This window comes from Rhipicephalus microplus, chromosome 2 (assembly GCF_043290135.1).
Source record: "Rhipicephalus microplus isolate Deutch F79 chromosome 2, USDA_Rmic, whole genome shotgun sequence".
NCBI lineage: Eukaryota > Metazoa > Arthropoda > Arachnida > Ixodida > Ixodidae > Rhipicephalus > Rhipicephalus microplus.
In genome coordinates, this window is record NC_134701.1 from 151,546,811 (window position 1) to 151,565,838 (window position 19,028).

The 19,028-nt window shown below is 46.9% G+C and overlaps 1 long non-coding RNA gene across 1 annotated transcript; it reads right to left on the minus strand.

Annotated features, from left to right (window-relative positions):
- Positions 1-5,898: 5,898 nt before the first annotated feature.
- On the minus strand, positions 5,899-9,742 carry LOC142786473 (uncharacterized). The gene is made up of 2 exons (XR_012889065.1): positions 9,243-9,742; positions 5,899-6,096 (listed from the first exon to the last, which is right to left on the minus strand). It is a non-coding gene; the product is annotated as an uncharacterized LOC142786473 (long non-coding RNA).
- Positions 9,743-19,028: the final 9,286 nt, after the last annotated feature.

Below are 19,028 nucleotides of genomic sequence, written 5' to 3' on the forward strand. Positions count from 1 at the left end.
ACAACAGCTTGTACCTATTAGTTGTGGCACATACCCAATTCAGGCATAATATCTCTTGGTCATCAGCCAGTGAATTTACAATTGGCGGGAAATTCCTTGCAAGTCATTAGCGAATAGCATGCTTTTTCGAAGAATGATGAAACATAGCAGAGTGAACCGTCCTGCTACCCATGAATTATGTTTATTATTGGCGTACAAGGTACCAAGCAAGTAGTTTGCGGCAGTTACCCAAAGAGTGTTTTAAAAGGCTCTCTTACTTAAAATGCCATTTATCCTGCTTTCGCTATGGCCGTGCTGCGCGTTGCGTGCAGGCCTGACGATCTTTTTTATTCTTGCGCTGTAATTGTCGTCAATACGCACCATCTGGACCCTCAAAAAGTTCTTTCAAGATGTACATACCCATCAACTGCCCGCATCAAAGACTCTTTGACAGATTGTGAATGAGCGAGTCTCCATGAAATTCAAGTAATTGAAAAACAGAAGAAAAAAAACGTGAAAATAGGCACATGCACAATCTGAATTTTCGACTTAGATAAACAGCGTGATTAATAAAGTTCTGACAGCTCAATTAACTTTTACAGATATGTATTACCTGTAGCCATTCGATCGACCACTTCGAGGTTGTATTTTCATGAAAAGCGCAAAAAACACACTAAGTATATATAGCACCCCCCAGCGCCTAACACCAAGCTTACTGCTTTCATGAAGTTCGCGAGCAAAATTCGCAGGTTGCACGTCCAATGGGAATTGATCATATGCGAACCACGAATGAGGAAGGTCGATTTGTCATCTTAAAATCAGCACAACGTTACGAAGCGGACGTAAATTATGACGTACATGGCTTCCATGTCAGCAATATCATGTTAGGACATGGCATTTACATTCGCTCTCTATTAACGTCACGTGATACCACATTTTGTATATGTAGATATAGTGATACGGCTGCGAGCGCACTATCAGCGAAGCATGTAGCAATGTTTTGCATCACACGCATATTATGATTGTCATGTTTTCAAGTGTCATTCACCTTCATCGTCTGTACACATCACGTGACACAAAATTTGGTACGATTGAAGCTGGCGAAACGGCTGCAAGCGCATCATGAGCATGGCATGTAGTCATGTTGGTTCATGACACGCGTCATGATTTTCATGTTATGACTAGTCAAATATGATTTTCATACAGTCAAGTTATGCCATGTCAAGTTTCGTATTGGTACCACTATCTAAACGACCAGGAAAGCTAAATGTAGGAGGTGGCTAGATAGATAGATAGATAGATAGATAGATAGATAGATAGATAGATAGATAGATAGATAGATAGATAGATAGATACGCTCAAAGTCGGCGAAGTTCGCTAAGAAAAGCTTCGCATTTAGAAAATCGCCGTATTACGCAAAGGATTGAGACGATGAACAAGATGACGGAATATACACAATCACCAATCACTCCTGTCATTTCCTATGCGTTGCTGTGTTGTATTTTGCTATGGAAAGCATCCAAAACGAACAAATAAAAAAATGACCCCATATCTGCATGTTAATCTGCAAATGTCGTCAAAAGACAGTAGTCTTGCGTGTGGGGAGAGCGAACAAAACATCTATTTGATATTCTGCGCAAGAAAATTTCCTATTGGTGCTGACCCTTATCCTGGTGGTGCATTTCCTAGTGGTGCTGACGATTATTTGCAGCCTCTTCGAGAGGACCAGCACTCGACTGCAAGTGTGAGCTCTTCATCAACGAGCACAGTGGAGTTACTGTCTACGTCGTTAGCCAACAGGATGAGTGATTCTCGTTGTCTCTTTTGCTACCAACCACTTGTCTGACAACAAGCCTTACGATGATGACGTGCTCCGCTCACGGAGTTGCTACTCAATCACACGAAGCAACGGTAGCAGCAGCACTGGCGGCCTCTTTTATGATAGTGAAGGCACTTTTTTTAGGCGTCTCTATTGACAGCATCAACGCCGGAAAGGCACCTTGTGACCTTCGTGAGACAATCATCTCGTTACGAGCAACCCAGGGGGAGAGTTGTTTAGTGTTGTGGGTCTCTTTTTGCTTTAATTACTTTTATCCTCCCGTGGCTCTTGTCTTCTTGTGACTTTTATTTCATTATTTTTTTATACTTCTTGGCTGAGGGAAGGACGCTGATAACGTTGATCGCCATATCTGTAACGTGCACTGACGCCTATATTTTGTACACTACTTTGTTTCTGGGGCGTGTTTCTAACGAGTCATCTTACTGGAAGAAATACAGTGCAGTCGAAGTAATAGAAAAACAGAATAGCGCACCGAAGCAGCACTGTTTATTTTACCTGCCAGAATGGCAGTGGTAACCTCATAGAGTGAACTGATTGGCGTTGATTTATGAGCGGATTTACAACTGCTTTAAGGGTAGCTTACTCATACAAAACACCTATGGGAACACTGCACAAGATGAAGTTTTGCCATCATACACGCTTGTCCTACTTTGCCTTGGCGCTCCTCAGAAAACTCTTCTCTGAAGGCATGCCGTGAGCTTCAGAACCACGCGTCGATCGATAAATAAATGTACATGGTGACAAGATAGGATATTTAAATATTTGTTTCCACTTGCCAATTTGTTTTCTTTATACATATGCCTGTTTTGACGCCATCTGATGTCTCCGTTGTTCTGTATCTGGCTGTAAGTTTTTAGGATTATCATCGCGTTTTTATATCACTAAGCATTCAGCAATAAGTGGAGCATTTTTTATCTCGCCTTTTCGAGACGACATACGGCTTCCAGTTCAACATGTTTCAACCCTGTTTGCGAGCACCTTAGCTTGTAGCAGGCATTATTTACACTCTTCTGCTCTTAAAAGGTAGATCATATGTGTACCACCAAATTGTTTTTCATATAGCTTCAGATAATCTCTTACTAGACTGCAAGGAAAGAGGTGAAGCCGGATATTATGAATATACAGTGGCATTTTGTGATCATGACCGCTGTGTTCATTCTACCAAAAGAAAAAAAACGAAGGGGCATGGTCTCTGACGAGTCCATGACTTAAGGAGCAAATAGTGGAAAACAAAGACGAAAACATTGGCCCGAATCTGATGTTACACTGCAAATGTCGTCGAAAGACGACACCCTTGCGTCTGGAGCGAGTGAACAAAACGTTTATTTGATGTTCTGTGTGATGAAATCGGTGAATGGTATTCTGCAGGCGCTGCGTTAGAGTGCCACGAGCTTTCAGTGGAGGCGAATGAGCACACCAAAGCAAGTGTGACACGAGCGCTATCTGGCAGTTATCTTCGAAAACGAAGGAGTGCGCACCCGTGAAAAAAGATACGTGCCAGTCTCCGAGGTGATAAGGTGTAGAACGCAAAGCGATGGGCAGGTGCCACTACCGTGTCGTCGTAGCAAAGCGTTGGAAACACTTACCTTTTTGAGCATCGCGCTGCACTGTCAGCGCAGCGCGATAAACACTACAGTCCTTAGAGGTTACTTGTGTGTGCCTCTTCTAGTATAAAGGCAAGCATACAAAACATCGACGTGTTGTTATGGTGCCTTAGATATGCGCAATATTTGCCTTTGAATTGACAATCGCACAACTATGAACGCTAAATCTTGAGCAATATTGGTGGGCGCTGCGGATTGGTTTAGCCGTTTGATGCAGTTTAAGGTATGGTTATGGGCGGACAAACAGACAAGTATACAGACAGACAGAGAGACAGACAGAGAGACAGACAGACAGACAGACCAAAATTTTTCGTCGAAGGTCCCCGCAAAAGACTATCCTCTTTAAAAAATAAACGTAAGGCATTAAATCAAGAACCTTCCGGTTCTTGGCCAGTGCCCCAGCGTTAGTGTGCACCATACATCCGAGGAACTTGACTTGACTGGCTCTCGTGCTTTATTCTGCAAGAGCAGTTTGAAGGTAACTTCATGTGGGGCTTCCTTATTTGTGCGCACGCAGAAGCACTTCTTGCATTTTCTGTATTCCACTCTTAAAGAATGATTGGTAATATCTGGATAGCATGGAAGCCTGGGAGGCCCAATGCTACGCAGCGTGCGAGAAAAATCGTATCACCGTGGTGTAATACAACCCCGTGTAAGTTTCATCTGTGTGTGGTGCCATCCGTACACTCTAGGTCATACCCTGGCTAGATTACTTGTCGGCAGGGAGGAAATCTGGTCACATTTTCGCCGCTTCTATTCAGTTCGTTATGCAGCTCCATAGCCGATTCCCATGGGAAACGGCCCTAGCTAGTACAAATGACCTTCGGAATAGCCGTGACAAAGTTAAGTGGGAATTTTAAGTCAATTTTTTTCAGGCTAGATATGGCCTGCTGTAACACGTGACAGCCCCTAGGCGAGAATTCTGTAGGTGGCCCACGCGAGGTTACGAATAAAAAATTATTTTTTAATGTTTTGAGTGCGCTGCATCTCTCTTTTGTATGTACTGTTTTTATTACATCTAATTACGAATGTATTAGTAGCGCATTCCTTAAAATGTTCGACATTAACACGCAACTTGCCCACAGCACTGGAATCGAAGTCAGTACCACGCGCATTCGAAGAAGGCACTTTGAACTTTGAACTTCAGCGCTGCCGCATGTGATTGGATTTTTTTTTGTCGCGGTTCACACTTATATGCCAAGTAGTTTGCAAGCTGTCAGTGGATTGTTTCTTTAATCTGTGTCATATGCATGTGTTTGAGCATGCATTAGATCAGCAAATTGTTTGCAGGGCTTCATGAACCTGAGACAACCGCGGTAAAGGCTTTCGGTCATGATTAGGGTATACGTGGAGTGTCGTGACGTAAGAACAATTAACACGTGTTTGTGAGTTGTTTTTGTGCTTCTCTGTGAGCCGCAGGTGCTTCGCTCACCGTAAAAACGCAGGTAATAGCGTGCGGAGGATATCCTCTGCTCTCTAAATCCACGTATGTTTCTCCCAAGTGCCTTTGCTATGAGCCATTTGTTTCGCGAAGTACGTACGTGTCACTGTCAGTAGCCCACGCTCAGCTGATCGAAGACCATCTTTTCTCGCACGTTAACATTACACAGGTATTACAGTATGCCTACACCAACATTTGCATTCCTTGCGCATGAAATATTGCAAGCTGCACACTTGGCCTGCAGCACTGGTTCAGTATTTTGACGATCATATAATTCCGCAGTAGCAAATATGCGCCCTATTTCGCGATATTAGTGGCTTTTTCAGTCTTTTAATTATCTTATATAAGGGGAGTGGCTACTCTTACCTTTATTCAGCTTCACATCGCTTTTCAAATGAATGCCCAAATGTGCGCCATTATAAAATAAGGCCTCCACAAAATGTTGACGGACCAATCACCCTCCACATAAAAAGTTAATACGTTTGCACATCTTTTTAGCGAACGTCTCCGTGCAGTTGTAGTGAAAAAATGGAGCAGAATGAACGTGATCCTAATTATTGTTCATTCATTTATAAATAAAGCAGCTGCTCTTTAGAAAATCTGAATGTTTTATAGCTGGTAACTAATTTCCACAGCTGTTCCCAAGTGCACAGGTCGGGTTGATCGTAGTTCAATTACACAAATATATCATGCTGGAATACGAGAACTGTAGCATATATTCAAGAGTGGGAAAATATCGGTCACCTACGCACTAACGCTGACTTCTGCACGGTACTTGTTCAATATCGTCAGGCAACTTCACAACCATTCATAAAACATCAACCCCCCAATTTTCAAAGTTGAAGATTTTCTGTGTCCCTGGATTCTGTCGTTTCACTTAGAGCTATGTTTTCCCCCCAAAAAAATCATTCTTAGTTGTTTAGTAGAACATAAACATTAACAATTATAGGCCAGTGCATCAACTGTTGTACATGCGAAAGTACTCTTTTTTTAATGCATCACGAATGTGATACCTTGACATCTGATAAACGGAATGTTTTTTCTATTCGTTTATTGGCGTCGAAGCAGTAACGCTGAGACTTTGCGAGTCCCAGCGTTTGCCTAAATGCAGGGAGACACATGATATCTTGAATAAAGTGTGCCATGAAGCACTGAGAAGGGTAGACATGAAAGACTATCTTGTAAAACAGAGGTGTGCCAATAACTTTTGTTTCTTCGGCCGAACAGCCTTCCTGAAAAAGATATCAAAAAATAAAGCCCATTGCGCTTTCAGCAATCATAATATTGAATGTTTTACTCAAAGCTCTCGCTCAAATTTTTTACTGCACAATTATTTTTAAAAACACTTGACTCAATTAAAAATTGAGATCTTAATTAATAATTGATATCTTGCTTCCTGATAAATCTTGCCGAAGTTTGCATTTAGCGAGCAAGGCGCCCTTCACACTGTTCTTGTGATATGCAGGTAAACACGAAAAAGAAGAAACACTGCAGGTTACCTAGCTCACGTTTTTCTTTTATCATGTCTTAGATTGGCCCCCAAAACAATAGATGATGGCTAGTATGCGTTGCTATGCATTGTTTCATCAAAGCTCCTTTTTAAAGAGAAGATAATTAATTCATTATCGAAACTTATTGCAACTTCTGCTGACTAGCCTAATCAAATATGAGGGTTGATTATGCTAAATCTATGTTTACCATATGAGACATACCAGAGTTGGCAGTACTGATTCATTACTGTGCATTTATATCAAACTCTGCGAATGCTTATCAGACCCTTATTAGTCTTATTAGTGCTTCACTACCTCCTGTCTAAATGTATACTGGTGTACCTAAAATCTGCCTGTGAGCCACATGCAACGTCTATGGCCATTCGAAGCATGTTAGTACTCTTTTCGAAGTAGCACTGTCGCTAGTTTTTTTTTTTAATGCGAAGCGTTTCTTAGCGAACTTGGCGACCTTTAGCGTATCTATCTGTCTATCTGCCTATCTATGTGTCTATCTAGCCGCCTACGACTTTTAGATCTCCTGGCCGTTTCGCTAATGGTATAGATACCAAACCTGGTAAGGCATAACATGACTGTATGAAGAACACATTTGACTAGTCATAACATGAAAATCAGGATATGTATGCCATGAATGTCATGCTTTACATTTCATGGTCCTTCCGCTCTTGCGGTGGTTTCGTTCACACGGCACGTTGCAAAACTGGTACGACATGGCATGATTGCAAGGCGAACACAAGCGACCGACCCTAACATAAAAATCTTGACATGCGTGTCATGTAACAACATGACTTCATGCCACGCTCGTGATGCGCTCGAGGCCATTGCGCTAGCGTAAGATATACTAAATTCAGTATTACAGTACGTGAATGGATGACGAAGGCATGTGACTGGTGGAAACATGATAATCATGAGATGTGTGTCATGTAAAAACATGACAACATGGCCCACTCATGATTCGCCGGTGGCCATTTCGCTAGCTTCACTTATACCAAATTTGTTATGGATGACGAAGGTATGATACTGGTGCAAACATGATGAACATGAGATGCGTGTCATGTTACAACATGACTACATGCTAGGATCATGATGCCCTCGCGGCCGTTTCGCTAGCTTCGTATGTACTAAACTTGGTACTACGTGATGCGAACGGATGCGATAGGTGAATGACACATCCAAATATGATAATCATGACATGCGTGTCATGTAACAACATGACTACATTCCACACTGATGATGCGCTCGTGGCCGTTTCGCTAGCTTCTCATATGCCAAATTTGGTATTACGTGACGCGAATGGATGACGAAGGTATGTGACTGGTGCAAGCATAATAATCATGAGATGCGTGTCATGTGAGAACATGACTACATGCCACAGTCAAGGTGATAACACATTTCGATGTGACGCGGTGCGCGTGCTCGCCGGCGTTCATTTCGTCGCGTCACGCCAGCATTGCCACGCCAGGCGCCAGTCCTGCCATATACTCGCAGGCGCGCATCGCTCTTCGTTACTTTGACGCATGCGCGTCAGCACGTCCGGTGTCTCTCCGTCACGAAAAGAAGGAGACGCAGAGACAGAAACTTTTTATTGCAATAATGGGAAAATGTCGGGTGGGGCTATAAGTCCAGAGCTCCAACAGCCGCTGCTGCGTCCCGCGCCCAACAAACCAGCGCCCGCTGGCCACTCGGGCTTTTATCACGCAGCATGGCCTCCCAGTCTTGTAGGGTAGGAATAGGAGAAGAGTTGGCCGAGTGCCTGGCAGGCGGACGCTGACATTACAGCGTTACGAGAAATAACATCGATACCGCTACACAGCCAGGGCATTTGTCAGGGTAAGAAGTGGGATGGAGGATGTGAAGGAAATTGAGGTTCGGAAACGTGTTCGCCTGCAGTTGACGCACCGCAGTTACATCTTCTCGTGTGAGCGTGTGGTGTGGTAGAGGGTACCGAATGCATTCTCGTCTAGAGTAATCGAGAGATTCTCGATATCCTATAGAAGTTCCGTATTTGTGTCGTCCTCATCTGGGTTGGACAGCTCTTCCTACGGATCCCGGTATGTGAGTGCTATAGGGTAGCCACACGAGCGTAGTCATGACCAGTGTTGCCTGGATAACGCATCGGCACGAAATGCAGCATTACGCATTTCGTGCTGGTTGTCGTCGGGTAGCGCCGACGAGCGCTGGTTGTGCCTGGTGTCAGATTTTAGAGTGCTCGCGCTTTGCTAACGTAGCGTCGCTGTGCCTAGCATGCGAGCGCGTCACCGCTACATTGGATTATATTGGGTCCTTCTTGATGCGCTCGCGGGCGTTTTGCTAGTTCCACATATACCAAATTTGGTGCTACGAGACGTCAATGGATCACAAAATATATGACTGGTGCAAACATGGTAATCCTGACACGCTTGTCATGTAAGAACATGGCAACATACTACGCTCATAGTGGGCTCGCGGCCGTTTCGCAAACTCCACATATACTAAGTTTTATATCACGTGGCGTGAATAGATAATGAAGGTAAACGACACATCCAAACATGATAATCGTGACGCGGAAGTAATGTACGGCATCATTTAACTCACTTCATAACGTGGGGATGATTTTAAAGTGACATATCAACATTTCTCTATCGAGCTTCGCATATCATCGATTCCCACAATGTACGTGAGATCTGCCTTTTTATTTAACCGCCGGCCGTGACAGTAGTCTTTCGACGCGTATCAGGCACTTCCCATCGTTTCTGTATGCGACTAATGCCCTTTCTTATTCTCTTTGCATTTTCATTGTACTTTTACGGAGACACACTGTGACGAACCACATCCGCAAGCGCCCGAGTGCCCATGCGGGTGGGTAAACAGAACACAGACGAATTACCTACCGTTCGGTTTCCGGACTTCGCCGAGCACGCAGCGTGTGTATTGTTGCTATCGGCGAGCCGACCTTTCGTGCGGGCGCCGAGAAGGATAAAAGCAGCCACCGACAAGGAGGAACGTGAAGGCTCCCGTCTTGATTTTCATCTATTTGGAGGTGCGTGGTTGTATTTCCTCCACGCAGCACGGCTGTCGCTTGTTCCAGCGCGGAAATGCGACACGTGGTACCGTCGTGCACCGAAGCCGTGACGCCGAGTTTCCGCCAGAGACAGACCACTACGCTGTGCGTGTCCAGCTGATAGGTCACCGACGCTCAAAACACCACCAGATGATCCAGCACATGTAGTTGGAGTTGCCTGGCCTGCTACTACTGTTTGACAGTGTGGGTGGTCAGCCCGAGCAGCGACAGGACAGACTAGTTACATCCCATTTGCTGGCAGCATGATTGCCCAGATGCGACAGCATGGCCAGAACAATACCTGCTTTGGGTTGTGTGGGCGTGTGTATGTTGGGGGCGGTGCCGGCAGATTGACCCTCAACATTGGAAACCTGATTTGGTAAAAACGACTTTCCCTATTTCCCTAGGCCTGGCGTCTAGGGAATGTGAAAGGACAAAAAGCGGCAGGCGAATGCCTTGAGCGTCGATTTCTGTTTCGAATACTCTTTCTGTAAATATGTAAATCAAGGTCTCGTACTGTTCTTCCGCTCTTCCGCCCAGTTCTCTTCAACAGCAGCCCTTCGTGAAAGCGAGGTTTGCGACAGTATGTCAGGCCGCGAGAAGACCTGGGCAATTGGCAGGGCCTCAACTTCAATACCTAGTGGCAGCGGTGGGGTGGACCAGGTGACATGGCTTTTCAACTGCAGGTAAGCGTTTGAGTATTGCTCTTAGATTTCCCAGGTTTTTCAACTCTGGGTTAATAGTTTAATTCCTGACAATCTAGAATTGTTTTGATGCAAATGTCGTTTGTGTAAGCATCTATGAGAGGGCAAAAACCATCGATTAAGGCAGTTGCTATAGACCTGAGAATGTTTCGAAAGAGAGAGTTGTTGCTCTCATGCGAAGAGTTGGCACTTCAATGCGATGAAAACAGGAAAAAGTGCGATCTTCTGGGTGAAATAGATGCGTGAGGCGTGTGAAACTAAAGGCGGAGGAGGGCCAGGTCAAGCGGGGGAATATGCCGTGAAAATATTTCTCCACCAAGAAACATGCACAGAGTAAGAATCCAGAGAATGCCCAAGTCCCTAGAAATGCCCCAGAAAAAGGTCTGCACTCGAGCGAGAGTAACCTGACCTCAGAGGTGACAGAAAAGGCAGCCAAAAAAAGAGTTTGAAACACGGCCACCTTTGAGGGGCTACAATTGTCAGGGGTTAGGGCATATAACAGCAAAATGATAAAAACCACGTACTGTGTTCTCGTACATAGACAGTAGTGACGAGAACTTGGAGCTACTTTGGCCGTACTTGCATGAGCTTATCGTAAACGGAAAACTTTGTAGAGTGCTTAGACATAGTGCCGCTACAATGGATGTCGTGCACCCGTCTTGTGTTGTCGCTGATGATTTTACAGGGGAGGTAACGTGGATAAAGCAGGTGTTAGAAAAGCACAGCGTTTGTTTGCCTATGGCGAGAGACACCATTTCCGGCCCATTTGGAGAACTCGTAACGGAAGCTGCAGTCTTGAAAATGGTTTCGTTAGATTACCCATATCAGTTTTCTAACCAATCTGACCAGCTCTTGCATGGACGCGGTCAGAAATTCGGAGAGGGTAGAGTGCAGGTGCGACCTGGTCTAAAAACCGTCAGCTGGAAGCTCAGTTAACGCAAAACTTGGGAGCGGGCACACCTGAAAGCGAGAGAACATTTGGGAAATTGGTAGAAATGGCCGAGAAAAAATCAGCATTTGAAACTGTTGTACCCGAGGAGGACATCCTCGAAGGTGGTGTGTGCTAAAAGGCCGTAATGGGAGAAGAATGGCGATTTGGGCTAGTTGGTTTGAATTCATAGTAATAAGGGCTGCAGCGCGAGCACGAATGTGCTAGAAGAAACAGACAAAGTCGAGGTACGGAAGGCAAAAGAGGACAACACGAGCGCTGACTACCAACTTAATTTTGTTCGCAGCACACATGATAATATATACAACAGAAAACCTTTTGAACAGTTGGTAGTCAGCGCTCGTGTTGTCCTCTTTTGCCTTCCGTACCTCGACTCTGTCTGTTTCTTCTAGCACATTCGTGCTCGCGCTGCAGCCCTTATTGCCGTAATGGGAGTACCTGAATCGGAGGGTGTACCCCTCCGATTCGGGTCCTCCCATTACGAAGAAAGGATTTCTGCTGACTCCCGGGTCACCTAATTTTGACAGGCTTTTGAAACTAGACAGAGGTTCACTAAGGGCGGAGCAAAAGAAATACCACAGTCTGGTGCGTTTGCACGTCACGGCATACAAGGGAATCGCTCGACGCAACGTGACTATGCACAAAGAAGGCGGACTTATGTATAGACATGACAAAGACCGGAAACGTAAATTTTCGACCAGTTGGTAGTTGCCGAGAAGTACCGCAAAAATATTCTCTGTCTTTGTCATGGAAATGGATGGTCCGGACGTCTGGGTGTGAACAAAACAAAAGAACGGCTGCTTTTGGAGTACTATTGGCCAGGGTAGTGCCAAAGATGTAGAGCTGTTGGTCAGATCATGCGACGCAAGTGAACCGGTTGGAAACTGGGCGACCACTGAAAAGCCCATTTGAAACTCGTTTGACTGATCACAGAGCCTTTCCGTTGACTTGCAGTTGATACTGTGGGAGCATTGCCACAATCAAAGTCAGCATACAGATACCTCTTAACGATACCTTGATAGTCCGGGAACTAAGTTTCCGGAAGTGATTCCATTGAAAGAGTTGAGCTCTTAAGAAATTTCGGACTTGCTGTTGACAGCTTTTCTATAAACTAATGTTTCACTGAAATTCAGGCCGACCAGAAAACGGTATTCACCAGAGAATCGACGACTACGTTTCTGAGAAAGTGTGACATCAAGCTGATACACAGTTCTGTATATCATTCCCAATACAACAGCGTAGAGAAACTGCACTCGGTGCTGAAAAGAGTACTGCTTGCCTTGTGCTACGAGCACAGAGAGGACTGGGAAAAGTGTCTGCTAGCAGCTCTCTTTGCATTGAGAACCGTCCCGCCTGAGGCCACCAGTTTTCACCGCCAGGGTTGGTTTACAGGAGAACACTCAGTTCCCCATTGCGTATGTTTAAAGAATAGTGGGAAGGAACACTAGAGAACCACACCATTGGGGCCTATGTATTGCAGCTCCAGGAGCATTTAAGTGTCACGCGTAGACTAGTTCAGAAGGAACATGAAAGGAGCTCAAGAGAACCTGAAGGCGTGTTACGATAGAAACGCGAGGCACCGAACTTTCATCGAGAGGGATAAAGTCATGATCCTGCGTCTATCGCGGAAAAACAAGCTGGAAGCTCAATGGGAGGAGCCAGAGAGGTAGCGCATAAACTGTCAGACTCTAGCTATGCGTTGAAAATACCTGGACGGGGAAAAAAAATCAAGATTTACAATCGCAACTTAATGAAACCGTACGTGGAAGAAAAGAAGTTGTCAACATGTTACTAAATGAACCCGAGGAAATGACTGACGATCTACCCGTAATGGGAGCAGATACACGCAAGCAACGCAATGTAAAAGAAATTTTGGCCCTCTCGGCAAGCCGTGCACTTTTGGAGGAGTGGCAGGTAATGGACCTCAAGGAAGTGTTGGGTGAATTCGCGACAGTTTTGGCGAAAAGCCGGGAAAGACAAATTTGACGTGTCACGAAATTGAGATAACGTCAGCCGAGCCGGCAACATAGAAGCCTTACAGAGTTTCTCCGAAGCAGCATCAGATCATAGAGTGCCAAATAAAGCGCATGCAAGAGCTTGCGGTGAATGAGCCACGAAACGTAACTATATGTCACCCCTGATCCTTGTGCAAGCGCCGGGTAAATACCCTCGTCCTTGTGTCGATTATCAAACATTGAATACAATCACCAGGGATCAGCTCTACTTCATACCGAACATTGAAGAACGGGTTGAAAGAGTGAGTGGCGCTAACTACATTTGGACATTTGACTTGAAAGGGTGCTCTGGCAAGTGGCCCCTTTTACTCGGTTCACTTGTCCAACTGGGGCGCCACACTTCCACCTGATGAGTTTTGCACAACGTTGCACTAATTACCAGTCACTTAAGCAGATTAACGCTTACGAAAAAACGGGCACACGTGCCGCTTTGTGATGGTACTAGCTTTTGAAGACGATATTCTTTCTTGGGGACCTTTGACGCAAAAACTTTAGTCTATCTGTCTCTACTTTTGTCTGTTTGTTCACTGTTACCGCGAATCGGTTGCTTTAAACCGCACAAACAGATACCTCAAACGGCCGACCCCATCCGCAGCGCCCACCAATGTTGCTCAAGGATCAGCGTTCTTACGTGTGCGATTGTCAATTAAAAAGCAATCATTGCGCATATTTGAGGTACCATAACAACACGTCGATGTTTTTTATGTGTGCTTTTATACTAGAGAACGCACACACAAGTAATTTTAAAGACCGTAGCGTTAAACACGCCGCGCTGACATTGTGACGCGGTTATCAAAAAGGGGAAGTTTTACGAACGCTTTGCTAAAACGACACGGTGGTGGCACCTGCCCGTCGTTTTGCGTTCTACACCTTATCGCCTCCGAGAATGCACGTATCTTTCTCCGCAGGCACGCAGGCCTTCCTTCGTTCTCGGAGATAACTGCCAGATGGAGCTCGTGGCTAACGTGGCTCGATGCGCTTGTTCGCCTCCGCTGCACGCTCGAGGCACACTAATGCCTAGTTCACACTGAAAGATCCGCTTTCTACAGCGACCGAAATTCCCCTGCCGCCGAAACACAGCGTCGTTCGCATTGGACGCGTCCCGCGCCGCCGAATATGCCATCTACTACGGTACGAACGCGGGATGGATGCGCTGTCACCCGGTTGTTGTCGCGGCTCGAAAACGCTACTACGCTATCCAGTGGTGTATACTTCAACAATTCTCCTACGCAAGAAGCAAGAAAAGACAGTACTGCTTACTTTGCTGGGAAGTGGCTGTCTTGTAATGCACCAAGAGCAGAAAAACCACCGACGCCAGCGGCGTTGGTGGGTTCGTTTTGCTTTGCAAGACCGCAACGAGCTCGGTCACGCCAACAGCAAGCTCGGTCACCTCTTTCACGAAATACGGAGGCGAAGTAGGCACAGAGTAGGTTAAACTCCCGTTGGTTTCAACATTCATTTACGTGCACTGCAGCATAACAAGTGAGTAGGGCTTGGCCGCCATTTTTCAAAATTCCTTGACTAGCGCTCCTATTGGTCCGCGGTGACCGATTCGGCGGCAGACGCCGCAAAAATCGGTCCGAGAGTTATCGCCGCGGAGAATGCCCTTTCGGCGGATCTCGCCGCCGCCGAACCGGATTCGGAGCACTTTCGGCGGCCGGAATGCTCAGTGTGAACGCGGCCTGACGCAGCGCCTCCGGAATACCATTCACCGATTTTCTTGCGCTGAACATCAAATAAATGTTTTGTTCACCCTCTCCACATGCAAGACTATCGTCTTTCGACGGCATTTGCAGTTTACAAGCAGATACGGGGCCTATTTTTTTTACGCGTTCTAGAAACCAAATTGTTTCTGACAGGCTAATTGTTTATGAACTGCTTTCATTACAACATTAACGTTAGTGAAAACACTTGCCGCTGGTGTCTGGCGAAAATATAACTTCTCTACTTCTCACGACATTAAATTGTTTTTAGTCGTTTTCTACATCTATAAAATTACTGATTTTAACTGTCCTTTTGTATTTAGTAAACTTCTAGTTTGGTTGGTGAATTTCACCGGTTACATCGTTTAACGGTAGCAGCAATGTATCGATGCTGTTCGCCATTTTATTATGAGCGTCACGTGGTTGTTGTTTCGACATCAGCACTGAATTATGGACCGCAGCACCGCCGATAGTGGCTTCAATATTGTGGCGGCCATTCTGGGCTGCCGGCTTCGGGGCCAATACCACCCCGAAAACACCTTCGCAGAAAGCAGTGACTTTGAACGGCAAGTAACGACGAGAAGGGCATAGTGAGACCAACGACAGCAAGGCGACAATGTAGTTGGGATTGACGGAAGCACACTGATCTGGTAAGAAGTACAGAGAGGGCGTCTCTTCACACATTACCGACGGACCTCAAGGGATCCCATACCCGTCACCCAGCATGGTCGCTACACACTGCCTACCTACGTGCGAAGAACACCGAATGTTCCTCATTATATTCGCTCTAGGAAATCGCCTTCATTCTTCACCGTTCCCAGCTCTGTATGTTTTTCCTCAGTTATTCTCGTTTCGCAAACGTCGCAGCTACTCCTCGTTTCAGGCTGGACGTATTTTTTTTTGCTGTACTCTGCCTGTTCACCTGGCCGATCAACGTTCCTATGATTCGCCATTGCTTTCTCCGGTCTGCTAGCTTTCCAAAAGGCAAAAACTGTGTGTGGGCATGTTATTCATCTACGCTCTTGGTTCCCCGTTGTTTTGAGGAACCACGCGTACGATTATATTGCTACGTAGCTGACGTATCAGCGGTGAAAAGACGACAACGAGGAAGTGGTCTGTGGGTTGCGCGTGCTGCTTCCATCTTAGTCGACGCCATACGCATCATTTTGAATATAGATTTTAAATAGACACACCTCGTGTCATTTTTACGTAACATCTTTGTGGTGGACGTGCTGGGTACCTCCCCGTCTTCATCACGAAGCTCCGCAACGGCCACATCATCATAGGTCCAACCATGTCACAGGTTCAACAACCATCGTCTTCGCCACCTGTCCCTACCGTGACTTCTACATACGTCATTCTACCTCCTGCTCGTGATCCCGGTGTCTTTTCCGGTCAGGATGGCGTTGACGTAGACAAATGGATCAACCGGTACGAACGGGTCAGCGCAAGCTATAGGTGGGACCCGACTCTTATGCTTGCCAATGTGCTTTTTTACCTCGATGGCCCACCGCGCGTGTGGTTCGAGACGCACGAAGCGGAGATTACGAGCTGGGACTCCTTTAAAGAAAAGATCCGCGACCTTTTTGGCGACAACATTGGGCGGCAGATCGCAGCGCGGAATCAACTGGCGGCCCGTGCACAGACGTCGACGGAGTCGTACGTTGCGTACATTCACGACGTCATCGCCCTATGCCGCCAGATTGACGAGCACATGAGTGAGTCGGAGAAAGTGGCCCATGTGCTGAAAGGCATAGCAGACGACGCATTTAATCTACTAGTTTACAACAACGTTGCCACCGTCGACGCCAACATTAAAGAGTGCCGGCGGTTCGAAGAAGCGAAGAGCCGCCGTATTACTCAGCGATTCACCCGGCTGCCCAACACGGCCGCGACCTCATCGTGTGAAGCCGCCCGCCAGTCCCCCACGTATGACAATGTCACACGTATTGTTCGTCGGGAAATCGAAGCCGCCTGTCCAGCTCCTCTTCAGCCACCCGTTTTCGCAACGCTCGCCTCTGACCAACAACAGCCGTCAGTGGCATTAATACAAGCTGTGGTGAGGCAGGAGTTTGCGAACCTCGGACTTTCCTCAGCATGTCCCCTGACTCGCCCTGAAGTCCCGTCCTACTCCCGAGGACATGCTCGCCGTTCACCTCCAACAATGCCCTTCCGTAACCCTTCGGAATGGCGAACACCCGACGACCGACCTATTTGTTTTTCCTGCCACCAGCCTGGGCACGTTTCTCGCTATTTCCGCCGCCGTTGGTCAAACCAACCACGTCAGACTTTCTCTACCTCGGCGCTCATGCATCCGACGAGCCCTCGACGTTCAGACGCCACACCCTTCAATTTCTATTCGTCGTCATCTTACGAACCTTCCACTGACGCCCCTTTGCCCGGTCGCCGCTACCCTGACGCCCCTTCGTCCAGTCGCCGCAGCTCTCGCTCCCCGTCGCCGCTACGTCACCAATCCCGCTCTCCGCCACCTCGGCGCTTTTCCTCGCCGAGCTTCTCTGGACGACTGCAGCAGGAAAACTAGATATTGCAGCTTATAGAGGTGAAGCTGCAATACCAATGACGAACGAAAATCCTCTACTGACGCTTCCCACGCACCATAGCCTGCTTGAAGTACAAGTCGACCATGTTCCTGTGACCGCCCTCGTTGACACAGGTGCGCACCTGTCTATTATGAGCGCTTCTCTTCGCTGCCGCTTACAAAAGATTATGACGCCATCTACGACGCAGGCAATACGTGTTTCCGATGGCGGTTCTGTACCAGTAATCGGAATGTGCACTGCTCGTGTCAGCATTGCCGGTCGTCACGCCGTGGTCGTTTTTGCCGTGCTAGCCTGCTGCCCTCATGACCTCATACTTGGCCTTGATTTCCTTTCGGCACACTCGGCCTTAATTGATTGTTCGTCTGGTATTCTCAGCCTTGATCTACCAATCTTTGCCGACTACTCTGCAAAGCCCACTAGCCGCTTGAGCCCAACCACTTTCGTTCGCCTGCCACCTCAAGCCGTCACGTACGTGTCTTTGTCATCGACCCCTCCCGTTCCTGACGGTGATTATATCGTTACGCCAATTACTGAAGTTCGGCTGGCGCGCAGTGTTACTGTGCCCTATACCATCGCGACCATAACAGATAACTGTGTGTTACTTCCGCTCCTTAACTTTGGTTTCACCCCTCAAGTGTTGTTCTGCCAGAAGTCTCTAGCCCAGCTAACCGCCATACCAGAGGACGATGTCAGTGTTGTCGCTGTATCTGCTCCTGATCGAAGCGCAGTCTCACGGTCACCTAGCTCAGACGGTGGTATGTTTCGAAACATGATTGGATCGGAGCTGTCGCCTCACCAGGCCAACGCTCTCTGCCAAGGTTTGGCCTCATACAGTGACATTTTCGACACCGACGATTGTCCTTCGGGCCAGACTAAAATTGTCACTCACCGAATCAACACTGGTGACTCTGCGCCCATTCACCGTCGGCCGTACCGCGTGTCAGCATCTGAGCGAGAAGTGATTCAGAAATAAGTGGCCAAAATGCTTACGGAAAACGTAATCGAACCATCAACGAGCCCTTGGGCATCTCCCGTGGTATTAGTAAAAAAGAAAGACGGCTCATGGCGTTTCTGCGTTGATTATCGCCACCTCAACAAAATTACCAAAAAAGACGTGTACCCTCTACCACGCATTGACGATGCCCTTGATTGCCTCCATGGCGCCACCTTCTTTTCATCTCTCGACCTCCGATCTGGCTACTGGCAAATTGCTGTAGATGACACTGACCGAGAAAAGACCGCCTTCGTTACCCCTGACGGCCTTTACCAATTCAAGGTCATACCGTTCGGGCTCTGCAACGCTCCAGCGACCTTCGAGAGAATGATGGACACGCTCCTACAAGGATTTAAATGATCGACATGTTTGTGTTACCTGGACGACGTGATCATTTTCTCACCTACCTTTGCAACCCACCTTGAACGCCTTTCGACTATTCTATCCATATTTCGACGGGCCGGCCTGCAGCTCAATTCCTCCAAGTGCCACTTTGGTCTTCGTCAGATTACCGTATTGGGTCACCTTGTTGACGCTGCCGGCGTACAGCCAGACCCGGCGAAAGTACGCGCTGTAACAAACTTCCCAGTCCCACACTCTGTCCATGATGTTCGCAATTTTGTGGGCCTCTGCTCCTACTTTCGCTGGTTCGTGAAAAACTTTGCTGCACTCGCACGGCCACTCACCGAC